The sequence below is a fragment of the Sylvia atricapilla genome, chromosome Z (assembly GCF_009819655.1).
Source record: "Sylvia atricapilla isolate bSylAtr1 chromosome Z, bSylAtr1.pri, whole genome shotgun sequence".
NCBI classification, from domain to species: Eukaryota; Metazoa; Chordata; class Aves; order Passeriformes; family Sylviidae; genus Sylvia; species Sylvia atricapilla.
The window spans coordinates 60,860,571-60,874,821 of NC_089174.1; the positions used below are offsets into that span (position 1 = coordinate 60,860,571).

The 14,251-nt window shown below is 36.2% G+C and overlaps 1 protein-coding gene across 3 annotated transcripts in view; it reads right to left on the reverse strand.

Annotated features, from left to right (window-relative positions):
* Positions 1 to 14,251, reverse strand: part of JAK2 (Janus kinase 2) — an 88,264-nt gene that overhangs the window by 49,108 nt on the left and 24,905 nt on the right. Inside the window, exon 1 of one of the 3 annotated variants that reach the window (XR_010745843.1) lies at positions 1,483 to 1,503. The exons of 1 other annotated variant lie outside the window; for it this stretch is intronic. The gene's annotated coding sequence lies outside the window, so the exon portion shown is untranslated. Of the gene's footprint in view, positions 1 to 1,482; positions 1,505 to 14,251 lie in introns of those variants that run through there. One more of the 3 variants, XM_066339376.1, reaches the window with a different exon arrangement.

The following is a 14,251-nucleotide window of genomic DNA, read 5'->3' on the forward strand; positions in this document are numbered from 1 at the left end:
CAAAATAGGTGAAACCAAGAAATGTTCCTACATAATTTTCTTCACTGAAAATAGAAAACACATTTTCTTGGCCTCTGTCTTACACATGCAACTAAAGTGGTTATAAAGGCAAAGCCTCACTTGCAAAGTACCTGAAACACAAGGCCACCACTTGCTGGAGCTGTGAAAAACAAAACTGCTTTCACCTGTTTTTCTTAGCAGACATCTCCAGTTGAACATACTTGGTTTTCTCTGCTTTGCCCCATTCAGAGAGCACCATTTTAGCACAACAAAAACACTAAACATCGCAAAAAAATTAGCTGCTGTTGATTTAGTGTATTTAAAATATGACCTATTCTTCTGATGGAGTTAAGCATTTTGAGATTAAATAGACTGGGAGACAACTGTGTATCTGTTTGCAGAACACACAGAGAATCATTTTCTGGTGTATACAGATTTGTTATCATATTGTAATTCAAAAGAATTTCTGTGTTTCTGTAAAGAATGTAAGTAATTATTACAGCTGTATGAAAGGATTTAATATATTCAGAATGTGACTTTTGTAGATGAGTTGGTACCACAAAGGTATTTCTTTGAACAAAAAAAACCAAAAAAAACCAAAACCAAACCAAACCAAAAACAAAACAAAAAAAAACACAACCAAAAACAAAAACAAAACAAAACAAAACAAAAAAAAAAAAAAACCACAAAAAAAAAAAAAAAAACCCAAAAAAAAAAAACAAAACTATACCAAGTGCACACACATCTTAGAGTGGATGTCTGACATAATAAAGACTAAATGAAAAAAAATGACCTAACCAATTATCCAAGTAATAAGTAGGAATAGGTAACAAAGTCTGAGATATAAGGATGATGTTTTGGGGATGAAAACTACTAGCTGTAAGAGATGTGATTCTGGCACTGATGAACAGATGATTTGATTCAAAATAATTATGTTCCTATTTTATGTCATGACTTCTAAAAGGTAAGATTAATCATTTCCTACATTGCTCTAACCACAGCCAAAAGCATCTACAACAGATCATGTCTACATACAATTCTCTGTTGACATTCCTACCAGCAATGCACCTGAAAATTGTTTTCACCAGCTACACTGGGTTGCAGTAATTTTTATGCCTCTTTTTAAGTCAACCACCAAAAACTTGTTAATGAGATCAAAAATCATGAGATCAAAAATCATGAGATCAAAAATCATGAGATCAAAAATCATGACTTAAGGGACACATTTCACAAAAAAAGGATATAAAAAACTCTCACAATTTAATAATATGTAGTATTCACAGCCTTCAAAAGATTGTTTTTCAGCTTGGGGAGGGGCTGGAGGGGAAGTTGGGAGAGGAGGGACCATTTGAGGCAATAGGTGGCTGTTGAAGGGAAGCCACCTGAGCCAGGGTCTTTAGCCATACCACAACATGTACAATTTCTAAGGGTTAAAAATAAGAGCATCCTCTCACTACAGATAAATTCCCAACAGTTAATTACCTTTTTATCACTTGAGAAATCTCTAAACATGGGAGTAATGAAGACCTTTAAATAAGCATGTCACAAGCCATCCCCTTGCTGCAGGAATCCACAGAAAGTCAGACATAGCAGGCACACAGGCAGAGGTGGAACATAATGTATCTGCATTAAAAACACAATATTTTAAAAAATGTTAATGGCTGCGAACAATACATAATGCATGATTATTGAATAAATGAAATCTGCATTTAGACACAGATGAAATGATCCCCTCCTGTCTTATTTGCCCAAATTCCTTTGCAAGAAGTTTTTAATTTTAAGCTTTTTAAAATACAATTTTTTTAAAGAAATTGAAACCACATTTTTGGTACTGAGACTGCTTCTCAGTTCTAACAAGGAAGTGGTGTAGAAGCCAGATACGTGACTTCAAATGTAATCACCAGGTCTTTTTGCACATAACATGTTTTTCTTTTCTGTGAATATAGCATCAGTTTAAGAAAACTGTTGATGGCATCACATGGAGAAAACAGAAATTAAAAAGGGAAAGTAATCACAAAAAGAGACATGGTATGTTCACTACATGTAGTAATAATCCCTTTAGCCACAGGGATGTTGTTATCAATTAATTCTGTTTGAAAACTGACAACATCCACTCATTTCAATTCATGCGGAAGTTAAGATCAACTGTCTCATAGCAGGAAGGGCAAGGGCACACCCACCCTTTGCTCTCTTTGCGCAACGCTTCTGTAGTTGCAGGAAACTACTGAAAGCACTTAAGCACAACAGCAGCTTCCTGCAGCAGTGAAAAAATGTATATATTCCCTTTGTGACCCTCCCAACACAGGAAGGGCCTGACAGAGAACCAAAAACTAATTTTAAACTGAATAAAGATGGGGAAAATATAATAGAAATTCAAAGAGGGCAGAATTCAGAATGGAGAACTCTTCAAGTTTTTTATGCTGGATGACTCTTCAGATGGGTATCTCCCTGAACAGGACTGATGACTTCAACACATCTTTCTCAATGCCATGCACTGTGTTGACTCAGTCTATCATGAATACCACACTGCCTCCTTTCTTCCCTCTCCAAAAAAGAACCCAGTGAGCAATAAATTCAGCTTCTTTCCCCACTGATGTCAGACTGATGGCAATGATTAGCATTTCTCCTCTTGCAATACTAGATTTAGAGACAGACAGTTTTGCCTTGCTTGGACAGGTGTATATTTTGTATGCACCTTCTCCAAGTGCTTCAGATCATACCAGGATCTGACCTGAAGGCCAGTACAGTCACTGCAAGCTTTCCAGACCCGTAGTGAAGTGCCAGAAGGAGAGAGGAAGGGTTGTTTGGGGGAGAGCTGTCTCTGACCTACTGAGCACACACTCAGTGCACACTGATCTGAGAGCACGACCATCAAACAAAGCAGAGAACAACCACGTGTTCATGCAGGTTTCAGAACAAAGGGCATTGTGGATATTCTAATTTATTTTGTTTCAAAAGTACTGTTTCATGCTCAGAACTGCCAAAAACTGCATGAAGATTTATCTATGTCGAACTGTGCAGTTTTTTCCACAAATCCAGCAGAATAAGGACTGCAACATTTTGAACAGCATCAGTAACACTGCAACTTGCGTTTCACAGGGCAAAAAAATCAATAAAAGAACCTCATATAAAGTCTATTCTTCACATGACAAACAAGAACATTTGCTTGTTTATGAAAGCAGTTTACAGCTGTGAACAAGAAGCATGGAAACTTAGAGATGAAAAACTCCAAGCTGAACAGGTTCATGAGACATTTCTCTGTTTCTCCCTCACTCTTTTTTTAAGAGTCAGCTACTTTTTCTTCAGCACACATTTACTGACACACCCATTTACAGGATCTGCATCAAGGCCTTATAAAACTATTCAGTTCACACACTTTCAGACCAAGTCTCATCTGACACAACCTACTCTTTCAGAAGCAGAGCTGCTGTACCAATCTCACAGTGCACCATTGTAAGATGGTGACCTAGCTCCCCTATTTCCTCCTTCCCTCTATTTGTTCAAGTCTCCACCACCTTGTATTTCTGGTAGCTGCAAGGATTTAAATACCCAATTCCAAAAGGAACTTAAAAGCCTAATGAAACTCAGTCAAAATAAATTTGTCCATCATCTCCAAGTTGCCACTGTCTGTAAAGAACACAATACAGAACTTCAGAACTGCTATAAATATAATTGTTTGTGCCTGTGTCACCAGCTACTCAGTTTACTAGTGAAAGAAAAGATTAAATGGCATTATCTATTGACAAGCAAGGCATTGAAGACATAAGCTGTCTCCCAACAACTCAATGTGTTTATTGCCAGTAAGCCAAAGATGACAGCAATGTGCACACCTTCCATCTGCCTATATACACATCCCTCTTTCACAGAATTTGAATGAACATCAAAAATGAAAGCCTTCCCAAGTAATAGTAGGTAGGTGGTGCAGCAGAATGCTCTGCTGGAATGGAGTAAACCAACTTGAGCAATGCCCTGTTTTGCAAAGCTATCTGTAGTGAACTAAAAGGAGGCATCATGCTGCTTTCAGTGTTGAATTACGCTAAAACCAGTCATCAACACCAAAGTTAAACATCCTGATAGTGATGTGAAGATGTGCCAGATATGGTAAAGTATCCTCATCTGAAAACACTAAGGTGGCACGGTTCACCTGGATATGACTGACAGTCAATCACTTTATAATCTGAAAGCCCAATTCCACTTTCAAACAGTGGAAACAGTTTCAAACACTTCTAACATATCCCTTCTTGGAGAGTGTGTATGGAGATTACTCCCTTGGGTGAGAGGATGCTCTACTCCTCCAGGTTAAGTAAAGCAGATTTGTCCACAGTTGGTGATATGGGTAACATCAATCTCTACTTAATAATTTTTAGGGGGTTTCTTTGCTAGCTTTAATGGAATTGCTTTAATATCATTGCTTTGACATAGCACATACATACTATAGTATCCTAATTTTAGCTTCTATATTGGGTAGTAAATAATTCTTATTAAGATCTTTATGTCTAATAATTTATTATAGTAAATAATTAATTCCTATATAAATATATCTGGTTTGCTTCCCTTAATCCTGTGGGACAAAGTTGTACAAAGGTTCAATCACAACCCTATAATTTCTTAGGCCTAAAACTATTAGTTTGGCACTAAGATTGGATCCAGCCACACCAGGGTCCTCTTTGAGAAGGAGTTCAGAAGGCAAGGGGGTCCCTTCTGTACCTCGTGACTCAATGGGAGCTTTTCTAATAAACTTTGCCTGGAGGTCACACTCTACCTGTGACTGGAGATTAAGATTGCAGCAAAGTATCATAAAAAGTGCTAAGAAATCTTCCATTAGTCAGTAGTAATAGAACATCCCAAGGTTCTAAAGGGTATTATGTATCTTGTTCCAAGATAACCAAAATAAAATTTTTACCTCTAGATTTAAACTTAGGCTAAGAAAAATAGTCAGCTTTCTGCTTGCCATTATTTTGGCTAGTTTGTTTGATTTACACTTAATATATATACTTAATATATAATTATAGTCCTTGCAGTCCAGTTTGAGTACACAGACAAATGGAACACAATTAAGCATGCCCATAACATGTGCTTAGCATAGCGTGTTATGTTATCAAAAGTTTAAGATCTTATGACAATAACAATACTTTTCATATTCTGCATTTACAACATGTGGTATCCTTGCAAATCTGGTCTGATTTTCTTTGCATGTGCAAGCTCATTTCAGTGGGTTGCTTTAAAAACAAAAAGTATACTCAATTCAAGGAACCAAATGCATACATTATTCTGACAGGCAATAAAGTACTGGGTTTTTAAAAGATCACCTAGTACAGAATGACAATACTTTCTAATGGACCAACATGGGGTTATGAAGACTTTGTTCAGTCAGAACATGTCACATAAGCAAGAATTTCACAAAAAATTCACAGCAACAGATTCATCTATTTCCAATACATATTCATATGAAAATATTCTCCTGAATAACTTCGTCAAAATATTCAACCGTACTTTTAAAAATAATAAGTAATCTGGAAAATCTGAGAACTTTTTCCCATTATTTGGATAGCTGGTGCCAATCTTGTAAATAAAGTTAATTCACGCTTTAAATGCACCATCTTCTGCATTCAAAAGTCTGTTATCTTTTCTCAGGTAATATTTATTCTGACCTTAAAAGCAGCTTTCACAAAAATATAAAATATTGCTCTAAATCAGATTCAAAGACATTTAGTAAACAAGGAGTGTATCTTCAGTTTTCACAGTCATTTTCATAATATGCCCTTCCATGAGCCAAAGCCACACAAGAGAACAACTGCACCTACAAGAAACAAGCCCAAAAAGTTAAGTAATGCCAAAGGAGTTTTCCTGTTTTATCAGCTGTATACTAATAGCACACAAGAATTTTTAATACACCAAAATTTGAATGCATGTGGTAGCAAGCAAATACTACCTGAAGTGTAAGGAAGGTGACAGATAAACACATCAATGACAAAACATACCAAAAAAAAAAAAAAGAAAAAAAAAAGAGGAAGAAAAAGGGAAAAAAAGGTAGAGAAGCATAGATAACATTTGTTTACAGTTTTCATTGGAAAACCACTACCAGTATCCACAATTCCGTCCATGAACTTTTGTGTCAGAAAAGAGTAATGGTCCTGGCATGATCTGCTCACATGACACACAGGGACTAAGTGAATAGAAGCTTAGTGATAATATGAGGACTATCACCTTTCTATTCTGATTAAAAGTTTTAAAATCATGATTTCTAAGTTCTTCACGAGAGAATGAAGATGAAGTAATTCTCTAAGTAAGAACTGCTGTACTTATTGCAGAAAGAAAAATACCTGGGGCTGCTCTCAGAAAATTAATGGACACCAAACTCAGGTAGAAGCCTCAACACCACAGTAACCTGCCAATTAGGTGAGTTACCAGGGAAGTCATCAAATAAAAGACTTGCCCAGAAGCAATGGCTCTGTTTAGGTTCCATTAGAACTTTGGAGAAAGTTGGTTCGTATCTGCGAAACATTTCAGTTTCACCATGGTGATAAATTTCAGCAAAAGTTTATTTCATCAGAAAATTTCCAAGCAATTCGAGCAGTTGCCCAATCATTTGGCACAGATTATGTCCCAAGATAATGGCATCTGAGGGTCTTTAGTCCATTCAGAGCCACCATTATCTGCACATCTTTATATACACAGAAGATACAGGAAAAGTAATGATAATGGGTCAGGGAGACCTTCTGCATGAAGCACATGAAAAATATCACCAATTTACCTTTATCCCCTTACATATCTCCCAAATTCTTTTGAAGTGATGCAACAAAAGATGACAACACCAAAATTAGGACTAAGTGATATTTTCACAAGTTTACCACATCATAATAGATTTTCTTTTTGTCAACTGTACTGAAAACTGAGTACTGTTTAATAGCTCACATCATGGAACAAAACTTACGAGAGCACAGGTCTTCCTGAATTGATTCCTTGATTTCTTTCAGAAAGACATTAAATAGGAATTGCCAGTGCTCCTGTGTACACAGAGGAAATTAATTCAAAGGAAAAAGCAGGACTGCTTGCTACTAGTTTCATTCAGTAGCAGGCAGCTGGCTTTTGGTATAAAAGTTGGCTTTTGGTTACAAAAAATTAATGAACTACTGTTCTACAGTGAAACAATCAAAGCACAAGTTTCTACACAAGAAAAACTACCAATGCATTATGAAGACATTAGGAAATGATTTAAAAAAAAGTTCCATGAGAAAATAATGTTTTGATCTTGAAAAAGTATTCCAACAAACCACCAAAGCAGGAAAAAAAATAGGATTTTTCTATTAAAAGGCATTTTTGTTAAAAATACTGTCTTGGGGAAAAGCTGCTCAATAACCTCTAGAGAATATGTAAGATAGTTAGAGCTACACTCATAAGTTAAAATAAATACTATAAGTGCAAACAAAAGCAAAAATTACAACAACAGCTAAGTAGTCTGTGAAATTACTTCACTTTCTTATATGCTGCGAGAAATTACTTCACTTTCTTATATGCTGAGACAGTCGGGAGGGTGATGCTGGAAGACACTTTTGAAGAAAGCTAGCTATTCTGTCCCAAATGTAATTCCTGCTGTCATAATTGAAGAGCAATTTGTGAAAACATGAACCAGCACTTGTCGCTACAGTACTGCAGGGCCAAAGAATAGCATCAACAGTTGCAAAACAGATGTCAGTTTACAGATCAAGAACCATGCAGGCTATGCTAAGCTATCAGAAATCATAGACATTTCACACTGCAGTCAGTGAGTGCTGAAGAGTGGCAGGGCAGGCACCAGCTGTATCACAGTGGAAAAGGTTTCAAACTAGTTACTCTTCTCCCAGCCATCTGTGGCAGGCAGGGATTTCCCAGTTATATTCCGATTTTAGCAGCTTAACTGTGGAATAGATGGAACAGAGAACTGCCAAGACCCACCACTTGCAGTAGTCTGATACTTCTGAAAAACATCAGACCTTTGACAAAGTTCTTTATCCTCTTCTGCTACAAATGCAAAAAAAATTACTATCTTCTAAGCAAATATCAACACAACAGTTTAATCAAGAAGAGTTATTTACTGCAAGAAATTACAAGGTTCTCTTCCTCACAGAAGAAAATTAGTTTCTCATAGCAAACATTTCTGTGAGGAAAACCAGTCATAACTCTTTCCAGTTACTATTGGCTATTAGTATAAATTTCCCTGCTTGCACCTGTTCAGGAAGCTTTTTCCAAGACCTGGATTTTAAAAAGTTAAACTCTTTTGGACTTCCTTCTGAATTCTGTCATCTCTGTTTTCTTGCACTCTTATCTCACTTCCTCAGTCTGGCAACTTCCCTCCTCAAAGCTTAGTAAAACTACTGCCTCTACAGTAACTGCCCTATGTGTTTACTACATGCAGAGCTCAAGAAGGCTGAAGAGCCAGAATTTTCCTGAGAACCAGGAGCAGAAGACTATGTGGTAGTGATGTCACTGCCCTTTCCCCCTAAGTCTCCTCTAGGCAAGTAGGAGGTAAACAGAAAGAGGAAGAGCCATTCTAAAGGCAAGAAGTGTCAGAACAATGTTTAAAACATGCTTTCACCGTCAAGGTTTATTTTGTGGCTTTTCTCTTTCAACACAGATTGCATCTAGTAACATAAAAGAAACAAGAGACAGAACGAAAAAAAGAGGGGAATTAATGATCCTGATTCCTGCCCAAGATCAGAACATCTTAAGAAAAAAAAATTGTTATTCAAACCTCAAAGACTGTTTAATGAAATTTGCAGTCACTTAAATGAGAAATAATTCCATGGAATAGTATCACTAGGTGTCTTCTATCATTCTAGGTGAAATGATGCCTCCAGTTTCAATTCCAGAATATCATAACTGAAACTAATACTCTTTGCCAAACTTCTAAATATCTACCTTTAGAGATTAAAAGTACACTTTTACACAATGCAATACACAGTAAAATACCATGGAGAATATAATAATTGTAACTCCAACCGGCTCTTTTGCCTATAAAAAGAGAAACCACAAAAAGATCCACTATGTTCTCCACAATGTTTCTAAGGTGTCACTCCTGGTGCTCCCAGTTTCATAGGTTATTTGGCTTCTTGGCTGTCCCAGTTTTCATCATCTGACCAAAGCAAATGGTAAAGCGGTCCTGGACAAGACATTCGCAAAAATAGGCTGAGTGATAAAATGTACATTACCTTGATTCCTGTAACATCTTTTTCTGTGGAAAAATATTGGGGAAAACAAATCTAGTAAATCTGAGACAGAGACATTAAAAATGTGAAAACATCTGGATGAAGGAACTACTCCTACACCAGCTACACTATCAGAACAGAATCTGAAAACATATGCTTCAACAAATTAGCTCTGCAGAAATAACTGTCAGCATGTAAACAGGATAACAGTTAAGTCAGAGTGAATCAGCAAACTCTTCCAAACAGCCAAGAGCAATAGATGTCAGTGTCTCCAGACTTTCCAGAAATACTTTCTTTAGGCTACCCCTGCTTTTTCAGCTTCAGTTAAGAAATTGTATATCAAAAGGTCAGATCTAATGCAATCGTCACACAAATTCCCTCAAGGTGCAGGGGTTTCTAGGGGATTTTGGTGTCATTGCCCTCCTTCCTCCTTTTTTTTGGAAAACTGCCTAAAGTTTTGAAAAGGAAACCAAGCTAGCTCTTTACAATGACACATCAGTTACAGGAACCCAGGACACTAATATTATTTACAACTCTGCCTTAAAAAGCACCCTCCCCCACAAAAAAAACCAAGCAAACAAACAAAATAATCCTCCAAAACATCCCCACAAAACTCCAACCAAAGGAAAAACCAACACAAACCCACAACACTTCCCTCCATGTTCTTTAACTTAGATCCTGTACAGTTCCAGCAAGGCTATGACTTGATACTTTTATAAATGCCTAGAGTCAGGGCCTGGTCCATAGCATGAGAAAACAAAACATAACAAAAGCCATCTGAGACAAACAAGCAACACTCTGAGATATTCAAGCAACAGAAATATTTGAAATCAAATTATTTCTTTAGAAGTTTGATTAAATAGTGAAGTCAAGACTATGTAAATGCATTCACAAGCCTATCATATAATGATTCAGAGTTCAGTTACTGTATATAAATCACTATTTATATCAATATCTAAATATTGTAATTACATATAGAGATATTATAACATATAAATATTGCAGCTTCTTATTACTCTTCAGTAGAACTGAAGTATTTTTGCAAAAGAATACATTCTTTTTTTGAAATCCTATGTTAATGCTTTGTACTGCTGAATAATTTATGACAGCAATGCTGATGTTCTATCTTTGTAATTGAGGAAAATGTACTTGCTTGATAGTTTATTTGATGTTTCCTTAAACATCAATGGCCTGTGAGTTCTCCACTTGTTCCCTATCTGAAATACCAGACAGCTTTTGTAAAGATACTGCACTACATGCTTTGCCAAGATCATGTTATCTCTATAAATGCAGATTGTTAGAAAAAAAGGCAGGCCAGAAAACCTAGGGCTCGGAAAGTAAACAAAAGTCTTTCATAAAACACACCACTAGCAGAGATTCTGCAAAAGTCTAATAGAAGTGACAAGGAGGAAGAAATATTAAGACAAAAGTGTCTTCACAATGTAACATTTCAAATAATCTGTGTTCTCCTGAACATTTTCACTGGATACACATTTGAACATATCATAATGTATCTCCATTATGATACATACAGAACTCTGTTTTGAGCATGATTGAGCATTCAGTTGTACCCGTCACTTTTAAAGAGAAAGAAAATATTCCAAATTAAGATAAACTTAGAACTGCCTATATTCACACTGCCTTTCCCCCAAGCTCTGAAACAAGAATGACATGAACCTTTCTTCATTATTTCTGAAATTATATCCTGAAACACCATAAGGAAACTGCAAAAGGCAAGAGCACGAAAACTGTGCCTCAACAGACTACAAAGATCATGCAGACTACCTGACAGACTCTAGAAATAAAAAAAAAAATAGTGAAAAAACAATGAACTGTTTAAGTGGGATATAAAACAGCTTTAGAATAAATACCTATTTGAAAAACATTTTTTCTCTCAGACACAAGAGTGCCAAACTACTGAAAAAAACCAGTTAAGAAAGAAGTAGATTCCGTATTTCCTGATTTTAAAACACAAAGAGTAGATGCACTGTTACAAAATCGGTTTTAGATAATCCTGTGTTACTGAACTTGATGAAGTGAGGAAGAAAGCCCAAATGTAACCGACCAGTCTATGATATACAGAAGATCAGACAGGAAGATACAATGTTATTTTCTGGATTTTAAAATGTGCTGTTACAGATTGTGTTATTATCAGTTCCTTTTTGACAAGGCATTACAAAATAAAGATTAAGCACTTATAGCACAACAGTATTTAATAACAGATAAATTGTTTATAAAAATGTTACATCACAAAAATCCCACTGATCAATTATTTAACTCCTCCTGAAATTCTTTCTGATGACAGAAAACTAGAAAAAAAAATCTGAAAACACTCAGGAGTCTCCAATACAAGTTCTGCCTCTGAGCCCCGAAGTCTAGGGCTTTCACCCATATTTCAATGTCTTTAGCGCTGTGGGATCTCACCCAAAGGTTCTGCAGATAGATGAACTCAAAACGTGAACTAAAGCACCTCAGTTCTACTGGCGAGTCCCTACTCCAACTAAGCAATCATACTGTTCTAATCTTGTCTAAAAACATTACTTTCCCACCCACTTGTGGATAGGAAATTTGAATCTACCTAAGGTGATCTGTTCAAAATCTAAGACACTCCATTCTCCAAACTGCAGGAAAAGGATTCTTTTCCAGATCATCTCAGACTTGCAACCCACTTCAGTATTCTACAGAACCTTTCAGCTTATTCTGCACAGTTATTTACAGCTTCACCTCACCTCTGATGAAATAGGAATTTCATACTTCTCCCCAGGTTTTGGAACTAGCTGTTGCAAGGAAGTATGGACCCCAAGAACCACTTCCCAAGGTAAAGCAGAATGTGACTTATTAAAAGTTGACAAAAGTAAGCTGTGACCATGATCCAATGAAAAATCCAGCTAGGCACCCCAAAAATGCCTGTAAAAGATACTGCAGACTCTTTGACACTTTTTATTTCATTGAATGCAAATAATTAGATAAGCTAGAGCTAAGTCTAGAACACAAGTGCAACACAGCTTAGTACAGCCAAGTTTCTTCGTAATTTGCAAAGTATACTGAGTAAGAATTGTCTCCATCTGAACTAGTTGCTATAAGAGGTAAGGTTTTGTACATACATTTACAAGACAAATTGCTGAAGCTCACTGAAATGAACTCGAAGTGTAAAACAAACCATGGTCTCTCCTCTCTGTATGCATGCTTTGAGCTCCTCAAGATATTCCTAAATGAAGTACAAATCTATAAATACTAGTAGTTCTTGGATTTCCTAAATATATATTCCAAATAGCAAACAAAAGCCAATCAAAAATCCTAGGCAGCAATATAATGTCTGAGTAGACCACTTCTGACCAAGCATTCCAGCACCTATAAATGGACATCCCTCACCCCTCTATGCCCTTCAGCTTGCCACATCTACCAGTATGCAGTCTTATAAGTACTTTTTTTTCTTAATTGGTACTTAGTAAGGACTTTGATCAATAGTAGATGCAAGAAATAGTCCACCCACATCTAGGCCCAAACTCTACATAACAATATTTTTCTGCCAATCCACCAAATAATAAGTGAATTAAGTTTCATGTCATGAAAGTCACAAGGCACTATATCCCTATATCACAAGGCACACACACAAAAGGAAGATAAAAAAAAAAAACCTAACCAAACGACAGAAGTCATACCAAGGCTTAAATTTTTAGATCCTTGATAGCACCCTTTAGTATCAAATTTGGTTAAAAACAAACACAATGTAGCTTTGCTACAAAAGAGAAGACACTTCTGTCAGAGACAAACTTAGCCTCAGTGTTGCCAGAACCCTTCCCCTATTCTAGATAGTCTCTACATATTTGACCAAGTCTGTAACAATGCATAATAATCCTAATATTTTCAGTTTCCACTGCAGTTCAATACTAGGATGCTTTACACAAAACACTGTTACTTCTCTTACTTTCTGGATCTAATACAAGGGTGTAAATAATTTCCTTAGGCTCATACTGTGAACCACTGGTAGACCAGATATAAACAAAATTCTTTGTTTCATGAAATATTAAAGAGAAAAAAATTCATTGCAAAGAAAGATTTATCTCATCATTCTTTGCCTATAAGGTAAATAGTTGAAAAATCTCTAAATTGCTTAAACACTGGGGAAAAAAAAAAAAAAAAAAAAAAAAAAAAAAAAAAAAAAAAAAAAAAAAAAGGTCTGTTTTAAATTTCAATTCTTATTGTAACCTTTCCCAGTTTCTCATGATTCATTTTTCAATTTTAGTATATAGAGAAAACCTCAGGGAGAAGAAAGAGAAAGAAACTGTTCTGAACACACAGAGTTCAACACAAAGGGCACGAAAAATGAAGAAGCCAAATTATACCAAAGACAAAAAAAAGCACTGAGTAAATGACATAAATTCAATATATCAATATATTTAACACCTCCCAAAGTAAGACAACAAATTGATTCAGCACAGTGTTTATTAATTCCATTCTCAATTACTCTTTGGAGTTTGGAAAAGATATTAGGTAAACATGACACTACTGTGAACAACTCTATCACAAGCTGTAGGAGTATTGTTCAGTATCTCACAGGTCACCAAAATATTCCTCATGCCTACAACCAACACAAAATTCTTAGTGACTGTGATTTCTACCTAACTCTAAACGCCATCACTGTATAGGATGTAATGACCTCTACGTCATTTCAATCAGTAAATAAAACAAACTTACAAAACCACGCTCTTGTTACTCTTCCATCTGCACTCAGGAATGATAGGTTTTCATTTACCAGATGCTTCCCCTTTCCACCTCCCTGAAAACTGTTCATAGACAAAGATCACCATTTTACACTTGGCCTAACCACAGGCACAAGCAGCATATGTCACCACAACCACATCTCAGGATAGTGTGTAGGCTGGGATAGGTTCTGCCAGTCACTTCAGACAAGCAGTCAGAATCACAAGGGTCTGGTGGGTTGACATTGGCTAGAGGCCAGTGCCCCCTAAACTGCTCCACCATTCCGCTTTTCAGCTGGACAGGTGAGAGAAAAGATGGAAAACAATCCATAGGTTGAGGTAAGGTAGTTTAGTAAAGCAAAA